Source organism: Pongo pygmaeus, chromosome Y (genome assembly GCF_028885625.2).
Source record: "Pongo pygmaeus isolate AG05252 chromosome Y, NHGRI_mPonPyg2-v2.0_pri, whole genome shotgun sequence".
In the NCBI taxonomy this organism is placed as follows: Eukaryota; Metazoa; Chordata; class Mammalia; order Primates; family Hominidae; genus Pongo; species Pongo pygmaeus.
The window spans coordinates 28,300,597-28,312,161 of NC_072397.2; the positions used below are offsets into that span (position 1 = coordinate 28,300,597).

General features: G+C 41.2%; 1 pseudogene; it reads right to left on the reverse strand.

Annotated features, from left to right (window-relative positions):
* Positions 1-1,112: 1,112 nt before the first annotated feature.
* LOC129025712 (testis-specific basic protein Y 2-like) lies at positions 1,113-9,954 on the reverse strand (annotated as a pseudogene).
* Positions 9,955-11,565: the final 1,611 nt, after the last annotated feature.

Sequence of the window (11,565 nt, forward strand, 5' to 3'; positions counted from 1 at the left end):
GGCAGGAGAGGAGAGAAATATCACATAAATGATGGGCCCAAAATTTTGTCAAAATGCTTCCTGTTGACAGGTCCCATGCAAGACTGTCATATCATTTGGATGCAAGGATTATAAATACTACAATCACTAAAAGAAGCAGGGTACAGGCAGGAGAGAAGAGTCATGTAACCTAGACGAAGGATACAGAAGTATGTTACAATATCCCCTGAGGACATTTTAAGATACAACAGTCAGATCACCAAGGTGCTTGACCGACGTATCTGTCAAAATCTCATTTGCTATACCTAGGCAGAATTATTAAATCACTCAGGAGTTGAGCAAAGGTATTTGTCACAATTACACTTGTGAAAAGGCTTAAGTCTAAGAGTCACCATCCTGCACAACTCGTAGGCTCCAGTCATATGAGTTGTTACTTGGCTTTTGTTCTGGTCTCTGGTATATGGCAGAATATCACCTGTGGCCAGAGGGAACACAAGAAAGCCCCATCACCTATGTGGGTCTGGGCCACTGAGACATCACAATTCACCTTGTGGGCAGGAACATGGTGTGGGCAGGAACATGGTGGAAGAGTCACATCACCTGGATTTCAGTGACATATCAAAACCCCCTCTCTGGGCAGCACTTTGGCAAGACAGGAGGCTCACTTCACTGAGGCAATTGGCCTAGATGTATGTCACAATGTCTCCCCTGTGCAGTAATCAAATTGTAGAGTGGCCTCACATAGGTGTTGGTCCCAGGAAATATGTCACAATCTCCCTGTGGTCTGGGCCAAGGCAAAAGTGAAGAAACATCACCTAGGTACTGAGCCAAGTGACGTGTTCAATGCTTCCTGTTGGCAGAAACCAAAAAGAAAAATCACATCACCTGAATGCAGTACCCAGTTCTTAGTCACAATGCCCTGTAAGTGCATGGCCAAGGAAGTAGAAGGGAGTCACATCACTTATATGATGGACCTAGATATATAACAAAATTCCTTTTGTAGAAAGGTTTCAGGCAGATAACTCACATCATCTGGTTGATGGTCCCAGTGACATATGTAAAATTTCCCTTTGAAGGCAGAGCTGCGATGGATGTTATCTATTGCTTAGGTGCTTGCTCCACATATGGCACAATTACTTCTGTGATCTGGGCCCAGAAAATGACTCAAATTATTCATTTGCTGGACAAAGTGACTTGTCCCAATCACACTCTCATATATGTTTGGAAATAAGTTTCACATCCCACACAAGTCCTGGTTTTGTGTATGTGAGTCAATTCTTTCTATAAGTTGGGTCAAAATGGAGGAGTCAAAATCTCAACAACGGACAAGATTCATGTATAAGAGCCGCAATCCCCCCTGAGCATTGTGGTCCAGGAGGGGAGTCATGGCACCACAGGTGTGCTGAATCCTGGTTCAAATGTTAACCACTTGTGGATCAGGTCCCTGTATGTGCGTAATTATTTCAAACATACACTGCTTTTAATGTGTGAGATTTAGTACCTCATTCCTAGACCCTGCTAATATGTGAGAATTACAATCATTTCAGCTAAAAGAGTCACATTCTTACCGGGTTGCTGGTCTCTGTTATGACACTCTTTGCACCATTAATGCTTTATATGATATACCTGATTATTATAATCCTTCATGACTTTTATACAAGTGAAAAACACAGGGCTTTACCCATGGCCATGAGACTGGCTATGAGAGTCAAAATATTCCTACTGTCTCGGTCCAGGTATGAGAGTTATTTTTATCCATGCGTGCTTAATCCAGGTATAGGTCAAAATTTCACCTGTAAGCAGGGACAAGGAAAGGGAGTCAACTCAGCTAGACACTGAACCAGTGATACAGCATAATCTCATTTGTATGCTGGACCTAGTCAGAAGAGTCACTTCACCTGGTTACAGTTTCAAATAATATGCCACGAAGCCCACCTTAGAAAGGGAAGAAAAGAGAGGAGAGTCACTCCACCTATGCATGTGCTGGACTCTGCAACATGTAATAACCCTCTCTCTTGGTAGAGTCTAGAATGTGAAGGAGAGTCACAACATGTAGGTTTTTCAATCAGCGGTATGTCACAATTTGTTTGCTGAGCAAGGTTCAGGCAGGAGATGAGAGTCACACTACCTAGATGTTAAGCCAAACAATATTTCACAATGTCTTCTGGGTGCAGGACACTGTCAGAAGAGACCAATCATCTAGCTTATAGACCCATAGATATGTGATAGTATCCCCTTTTGGCAGGGTCCAGACAGTAGAGTCACATTATTATGATTCTAACACAGTGATATGTCACAATCCACCCAAGGAAAGGAATTTAAGACAAATAGTCTCAACACCTAAGCACTAGGCCTATTAATAGGCCAAATCCTCTTGTCTTTGAGAGTGACAATATAAAATCTGAGCTGGGTGTGTATATGAGAGTAACAATTTCACAAATATCCTGGGCTGTTGCATGACACTCATCAATATTCAAAAGCTTTATACATCATGCATGAGAATTTCAAACCGCTCTAAGGCCTTCATGTTTATATGGACTCATGACCTTACATATTCCCCTAAACCCAGGTGTAATAGTCGGCATCTCTTCTATAGGCTGGGTTAGAAATGAGACTCATTTTTATGCCTGTGAGCTGGATCTAGAAATAAGTCACAATCCCACTTGCGGCCAGACCTACATAACGAGGTCACAATTCCAACTTTGTAGTGCATTCAATTGTAAAACTCATGTTCTTAACAGTGGCCTTTGGACATGTAGAATGATGACAACACTTGCTTTTACCTGGGTGTGTAATCAAGAATCTCAAACTGAACTCTTCACTGGTCCCTATCAGCAAACTCTCTATACTACCAAAGAAGTTCATACATGATGAGTTAGCGTTGTAAAGCTCTGTGAGCTTGGTACAAATATGCAACTCAGATTTTATGTATTGCCTGAAGCCTAGCAATGAAAGGTAAAATATCTCCTATTGGCTGAATCTCAATATAAATTTTACCATCATGCCTGTGACCTGAAGTCATAGTCCCATTTGTGGGCAGAAAAAGAAGGCCAGAGGGTAACATCACTTAAGTGCTGTGCCAAGCAACATGCCACAATGCCCTCTCTAGGTAGTGTATAGGAATTAGAGTCATGTTAACTGAGTTCTGGACTCAGCAATATGAAGCAATCCATTATGTGGAAAAAAACCAAAAAACAAAACAAACAAACAAACAAAAACTAGCAAAAAGATGAGGCCAAAACACCTACATAATGGGCCCAGGATCTGTGAAAATACCTTCTCTGGCTCCAGCAAAGTCATGAGTTTTATATTTTCAGGGTACTGGGCCCAGCAGTATGTTATAATATTCTCTACATACAGGACCCATGTAAAAGCGTAACATTATCTGGGTGCTGGGCCCTGCAATAGGCCAAAATTTCTGTTTGTCGGCATGATTTGAGAAAAAAAAAGAGGTGAATCAAATAACCTGATTGCTAGGCGGAACAATATTTCACAATCTCTCCATTGTAAAGACCCAGCAGAAAAAGAGAGTCACTTCCCTCAGTTCATGGGCTCAGAGATATAGCCCAGTGTCCCCAGTAAACAGGGCCCAGGCAGAAAGGGAGAGTCATATCACCTAAATGCTGCCCTATTTATATGCCAAAATCTTACCTGTGGGCAGAAACCAGACTGAAAAGCCACATCACCTGGGTACAACTGCAAGTAATATGTCACCATCCACAGTGTAGACAGGTTTCTTATAAAAATAGATAATGACACCACGTGGGTGCTCTGCTCACCAATATGTAGTAATTCCCTCTCCTGACAGAGTCCAGGAAAAAAAAGGGGACTTCCATCACCTAGGCTTTGCACTTGATGGTATATAACAGTTTTTTCAGTGAGGAGGATCCAGGCAGGAGGGATGAGTCAAATTACCTAGACTCTAAATCTAGCAATGTGTCACAGTGTCTCCCCTGGGCAAGGTACTGGCAGGAGGGACATATTACATAGCCAATAGGCCTGGAGATATGGGAAAATATCCTCTGTTTGCAGGGCCCTGGAAGAAGAGTCACATTATTTTGATTCTGACCCAGTGATATGTAACAACGCCCTAATGGAATGAAATTTAAACTAAAGGTTCTCAACACCAGGTACTAGTGCAAGAAATATTACAAAATCTCCTCATCTTTAAGGGTGACACCATTAAATGTTAGCTATCTGTGTATAAGAGAGTCACAATCTCATGTGTGTGCTTGCCATTGTATGACACTCTCTATAATACCTGAGAACATTATACAATATACATGAGAGTTGCAATCCTCTCTGAGGCCTACAGGCATTTACAGAATTACGATTATACATATTGCCCTAAACCCAGGTATGACAGTCAGCATCTCTCCTATAGGCTGGTGTTAAGGAAGAGATCATTATCATGACTGAGAGCTGGCTCCAAAAATGAGTCGCCATCCCACCTGTGACCATATTCATTTATGAAAGTCACAATTCCATCTTTGTGGTGTATTCACTTGTTAGACTCAGGATCTGAACAATAGGCTTTGTAAATGTAGGATGGTAAAAAACTTACTTTCACCTGAGTGTGTAGTCAAGAATCATAATCTTAACTGTTTGCCGAGCACTGTTAAGAAACACTTTGTATCACCCAGGAAGTTTTTATTACATGAGTTAGTGTTGTAAACTACTGTGAGCTTTGTAGAAACATGCAATGAATAACCTGACTCTTTGACCTAAACCCAGTGGTGAAAGGAAAAATATCTCCTGTTGGCTGAATCCCAACATAAGCTTGATCATCATACCTTTGGACTGAAGCAAGGTATTTGTCATAATCCCATTTGTTAGCAACCTATGCAGAATGTTAACATCACTTAGGTTCTTTGTCAAGCAATATGTCATGATGCCCTCTGTAAGCAGCGCCTGGGAAAGAGGGCCACATTAACTGCAGGCTGAAGTCAGCAATATAACACAACCACACATGGAAGAAACTCAGCAAAGTGGTAAGAGCAAAAACACCTAGAAAATGGGCCAAAATATGTCAAAATACCTTCTGTGGTCCCGGCACAAGCAGGAGAGTCACATCATTAGGGTTCTAGGCCAAGAAATATGCCACAATTTCCTCTTTATGCACAACCTAGGCAGAAGAGCAACTTCATCCGGGTACTAGGCCCTGAAATACGGCAAAAGATCTGTTCATGGGCATTGTTCAGTTACAAGACGAGAGTCACATTACCTAAGTTCTGAGCTCATCAATATGTCATAATCTTACCATTGTAAAGCCCTAGACAAAAATAGAGTCACATCACTTAGGTCACAGGCTTAGAAATATGGCCCAATATCACCAGTAGGCTGGGTTCAGACAGAAGAAGAGCCATATTACCTAGATGCTTCTTTAGCTATATGTCACAATTTAATATGTGGGCAAAAACCAGGTTGAAGGGCCACATCGTGTGGTCCTCTGTACTGAGATATTCACAAGTCCCCCTAAAAAAGGACCCAGGCAAGAGGGTTACATCAACTAAGTGCAGATTCCATGCTTATATCTCAATACTTCATGTGGGCAGGACCAAGCAGGAAGTCACATCACCTTGGTGATAGGCCCAGAGATAGATGACAAAGCATTTTTGAAAGCATGGCCCTGGCAGAAGAGTTCCATCACCTTTGTGCCTGGCCTAGCAGTATGTCACTATTCAACTGGGCAAGTTTCAAGCAGAAGAGCCATATCACCTACATGATAGGTCCTGTGATATGTCAAATGCCATTTTTTGGGCATAGCCCTGACAAAAGAGCATTATCACTTGTGTGCCTGGCCTAGAAATGTGTCACTAATTTTCCCTGTGTTCAGGGCCCTTTCCAGAGAGGAGAGTGACATCTTCTAACTGATGGACACTGTAATATGTCACAATGATGTCTGCGAGCATGGCACAAGCAAGAATGTAATGTCACCTGTGTGCTGGATCCAATGATGTTATAATTCTGAGTGGAGGGCCCAGGCAAAAGAGTCACATCACTTCAAGGCTGGCTTAGGTAGATATCAAAATCCCATAGGTAGGCTGGAACCAGTCTGAAGGGTGAACTCACACAGGTGCTTGGCAAAGATTTATATCACAGTCATGATGGAATAAAATTCTAGGGCTTAGATTTACAATATCACACATGTTCTACTTTTATGTAGGACAGTTGCCTTCATCATCTGTAATGGTGAAAACCATTACTGTCAGCTGAATGTGCATATGAGAATCCCAGTTTTCTCCATGTGCTAGGCCCTGTTATGATTCTCTCTATACAACACAAGGATGCTATAAAATACGTGTGAATGTTGTAATCTTCTGTGACCTTTTTACCAGAAGGAGATGCTGGATATCACTTAACTCCCTAAGCCTAGTTGTAAGAGTCAAAATATTTCCTATTGGCTGGGTTCACATATGAGAGTCCTTATCATGCATTTTAGATGTGTCTACATATATGGCACCATCTCATCTGTGGTAGCTAAACAGGCAGAAAACCACATCACCTATATCCTAAGCCAGAAATACTCCAATTTTTTTTGTAGAGAGGGCCCTAACAGAAATGTCACAAAACTTGGGTGCTAGGCTCAGCTCTATGGCATAATGCCCTTTGTGGAGTGTGTCCAGGCAGTAGAGGAGAGTCATATCACCTAAATGATGGGACCAGAGAGATATCACAAAGCCTCCCCTTTAAAAAGCCCAGACAAGAGACTCATGTCATTTGGGTGCAGTGCTTAGAAATGCTACTCTTCAGTGGAAGCAGGGTTCATGCAGAAGAGGAGAGTCATGTAACCTAGAGAGCGGCTGCAGAGATATGTTATGGTCACTTCTGAGAACCTGTTAGGACACGAGAGTAAAATCACAAAGGATCTTGGCAAAGGTATAGGTCCACATGTCATCTGTGGGCTATAACAAGGCAGGATTATTAAATCATTCAGTAGCTGGGCAAAAGCGTATGTCACAATAGTACCTGTGAAAAGGGGCAGGGATGAGAGTAATGATCCTGCACATGTCCTGGCCATGGGGAAAAGCATCATCATTAGGCTGTTTATCTGGTCTCAGGTAAATGGAACAATATACCTGTGGGCAGAGAGAAAAAGGAAAGTTCCATCACCTTAGTGGATGCTGGTCCAGTGGAACGTCTCAATTGTCCTTATGGCTAGGACTCTGATAGAAGAGTCACATCATCTGGATGCTGTTTTCAGTGATATATAAAATCCCCCCTGTGAGCAGAACTTAGGCAGGAGAGAAGACAAACTCCACTTAGGCAATTGGCCTGAATATACATCACAACGGCCCCTATGTGTAGGATCAAGGCAGGGGAGTAAACTTGCTTTGGTGCTAGGTTCAGCAATATGTTACAGTCTCTCTGGCAGTCAGGGCACAGGCAAGAGGAAAGAAACATCACCTAGTTGCTGAGCCAAGTAATATGTTACAAAGCTTCCTATTGGCAGAAACTTCATCCCCCAAAAAAGTCACATCACCTGGGTGCAGTACCTAGTTATGTGTCACAATCCACCAGAAGTGCAGGGCCAAGACAGTAGAAGGAAGTCATATCACTTAAGTAATCAACTTAAACAAAAACCACAGTGTTCTCTGTAGGCAGGCTTCAGGCCAAGATTTCACATCAGCCAAGTGCTGGTCTCAGTGATATGTAAAAGTACCCTATGTTTCATTACCAAAAAAGATGTTACTTATTGCTTAGGTGCTTGGTGCACGTAAGTCACAATTTTAACTGTGCTCTGGGCCTGGAAAGGAGAGTCAAAACACTCAGATTCTGTGCAAAGTTATACTTCTCAATTACACACTCAAAAATGTTCAGAAATAAGTTTCACAGTCCCACACAAGTCCTGGCTTTGGGTATGAGAGTCAACACCTCCTATAAGTTGGGTTGAAGTACAGGTGTCACAATCTCAAAAATAGGAAAGATCCATATGTAAGAGCCTCAATCCCACTTGAAGATTGTGTTCCAGTAGGAAAGTCAAAGTACCACAGGTTGGCTAAATCATAGTTCAAACATCACCAAACCACCTATGGATCAGATTCATGTATGAGATTAACAATTTCAAGCTTCAACTGCTTATGTGTGTGAGATTTACTATCTCATTTGTAGGCTCTGTACATGTGTGAAAATGAAAATCGTGTCAGTTGTGTATGCATCCAAGAGTCACAATAGAACCTGGTTGCCGGTACCTGTTATGAAACTCTTGCCTGAATAGTATAATTTCCTGTGAATTATTACAGGTGGGAGATCTAGGACATTACTCATGGCCTTAAGACTGCCTGTGAAAGTCAAATATCTCCCACTGGCTAGGTCTAGGTATGAAAGTTATTATTGTGTATATGAGCTGAATCCAGGTATACATCGCAATTTCACCTTTGGACAGAGACAAGACAGAGGAGTTACATTATTTGGGTGCTGAGCAAGGGACACATTATAACTTCCTTTTCAGTCAGGACCCAGTCAGAACAGTCATATCACCTGGATACAGTCTCAGATAATATTATCATGACCACTAAACACTGGGTTGAAAAATAGAGGATTGCCACATCCCTAGGTGCTGGGCTCAGCAATATATTATTATTTCCTCATTAGCAGAGTACAAGACAAACTCATTGGCAGAGTCCAAGACAAAGAAGAGAGTCACATCACTTAGGTTTTGCACTCAGTGGTATGTCACAATTTCTTCAGTGGCCAGAATCCAGGCAGGAGTGGAGAGCCACATTACCTAGATACTATAGAGATATGTCCCAGTGTCCCCTGTGGCAGGGCACTGGCATGAGAGACACATCACCTAGCTGGTAGGTCCAGAGATACGTGATAATATCCCCTGTTGGCTGGGTCCAAGAAGAAGTTTCACATTATTAGGATTCTGACCCAGAGATAATTCACAATGCACCTATCAGCAAGAATTTAAGCCAAAATTCTCAACACTTGGTTACCAGGCCTAGTGATAAGACACACTCTTCTCATCTTTTAGGGTGACACCTTTAACTTTCAGCTAAGCTTGAATATTAGAGTCACAATCTCACATGTATGCTGGGCCAATGTATGACACTCTTTACATCCAAGGGCTTTATAAAACCTGCGTGAGTGTTGCAAACCTCTCAGCGACCTTCATGCTCATATGGATTCAAAATTTTACATATTGCCCTCAATTCAGGTTTGATAGTCAGCATCTCTTTTATAGGTAGGGTTAAAGGAGAAGACCCATTATTATCCCACCTCCAGACAGATCCACATATAAATTCACAGTTCCAAATTTGTGCCATATTCCACAGTCAGCATTGTGTATGTAGGAGGGTGATAACATTTAATTTTACCTGGGTGTGTAACCAATAGTCCAAATCTGAACATTTTATTGGGCACTGTTATGAAAGTTTTTACCACCAATGAATTTATACAATATAAGTCAGTGTTGTAATCTTCTTTGGGCTTCGTACAGATATGCAACCCAGCACTTACCTGTTGCCCTAAATCCAAGGATGAGAGGCATAATATATCCTATTTTCTGAATTCCAGTATAAACATGATCATCATGTATATGAACTGAATCGAGATACATGTCACAATCCCATTTGTATATAATAATAATAATAATAATAATAATAATAAACAGAAAGGTAACACCAGTTAGATGTTGTGCCAAGCAATATGTCTCCGTGCCTTCTCTAAGCAGGGTATAGAAAATTGGGTCAAATTAACTGGGTGTTAGACCCAGCAATATGACATCATTTCATGTGACAAAAAGCCAGAAAAGTTATGAGAGCCAAAACACATACATAACGGACCCAAGATATGTCAATATACCTTCAGTGTCTGCAGCACGGACAGGAGAGTCACATCATAATGGTGCTGGGCACAGCAATAGGAAATATGCCATAATTTCCTCTTTTTACAGAAACCAGGCAGAAAAGTAACAATATCTGGGTCTTGGGCCCTGTTATAGGTCAAAATTCCTTTTAAGGGGGACATGGTTTGGGAAATAGAAAAGAGTCATATATCCTGAGAGCTGAGCTCAGCAATGTGTGAAAATCATCCTATTGTGAGGCCCATGCAGAAATAGAGAGTCACATCACTTAGACCATGAGCTCAGAGATATGTCCCAATGTCCCCAGTTGGCAGAGCTCAGGCAGGTGAGGAGAATTATATCAACTAGTTGCTTTTGTAGGAATATGTCACAGTGTAATGTGTGCACAGAAACCAGACAGAAGAGCCACATCACTGGGGGCTGGGTCCTGACATATGTCACAAGGCTAACTAAGGACAGCACCCAGGTAAAAGTGTTACATCACCTAGGTGCATGTTCTCTGCTCATGCCACAATGCTCCATGTCTGTAGGGCCCAATTTGGGAGTCACCTCACTGAGGTGATAGGCACAGGGTTATGTCATAATAACCTCTAGGAAGCATAGCTCTGTCAAAGAGTAACGTCACCTATGAGTCTGTCCTAGAAATATGTCATTCTCTAGGTTGGCAGTGCCCAAGCAGAAAAGCCATATAACATAGGTGATAGGCCCAGAGATATGTCACAATGCCTTTTTTGGTGACATATTTCTGGAAAAACAGTACCCTCACCTGTGTGCCTGGCCTTGCAATAAGTAACTATCCTTCCTTTGCCCAGGGCCCATTCCATAGAGGAGATTTACATAACCTATAGTTGGACACAGAAATATGTCATAATAATTATGATGGCCATGGCACACACAAAAATGTAACATCCCCTGCGTGTTAGATCAAGTGATATTTCACAATCCTTACTGAGAGAATGGCCCAGGCACGAGAGTCACATCACCTCGAGATTGGCCTAGATAGATATCACAATCCCATAGATAGTCTGGAACAAGTCTGTAGAGTCAAATTACACAGGTGCTCGGCAAAGATCTATATCACAATCACATTGTCAGAAAATCCCACAGATGAGATTTATAATATGACACATGTCTTACCTTCATATGTGACAGCTGGTTTCATCCATGTGAGATGATGACAGCTTTACTGTCAGCTAGGTGTTCCTCCAAGACTCACAATTTCTCCTGTGTGCTGAGCCCTGCTTTCACTCTGTCTGTATAACCCAGACTTTGTAAAATATGTGTGACTGTTGTAATCATTTGTGATGTGTGCAGAAGGTGATCCAAGACATCACAAAGATCTGTAAACGTATTTATAAGGGTCAAAATATCCTCTGTGGGCTGAGTCCACATATGAGAGTCACTGTTATTTCTGTGAGCTGTGCCTAGGTATACATATATATATATATACACATATATATATCTGTTTTATATATATATACATATATATATCTGTTTTATATATATATACATATATATCTGTTTTATATATATACATATATATCTGTTTTATATATATACATATATATCTGTTTTATATATATATACACACATATATATCTGTTTTATATATATATCTGATATATATAGCTGATATATATATCATATATATATATATATATATATATATTCTCTGTTTATACCACAATACTCCATGTCTGTAGGGCCCAATTTAGGAGTCACTTCACTGAGGTGATAGGCACAGGGATATGTCATAATAACCTCTATGAAGCATA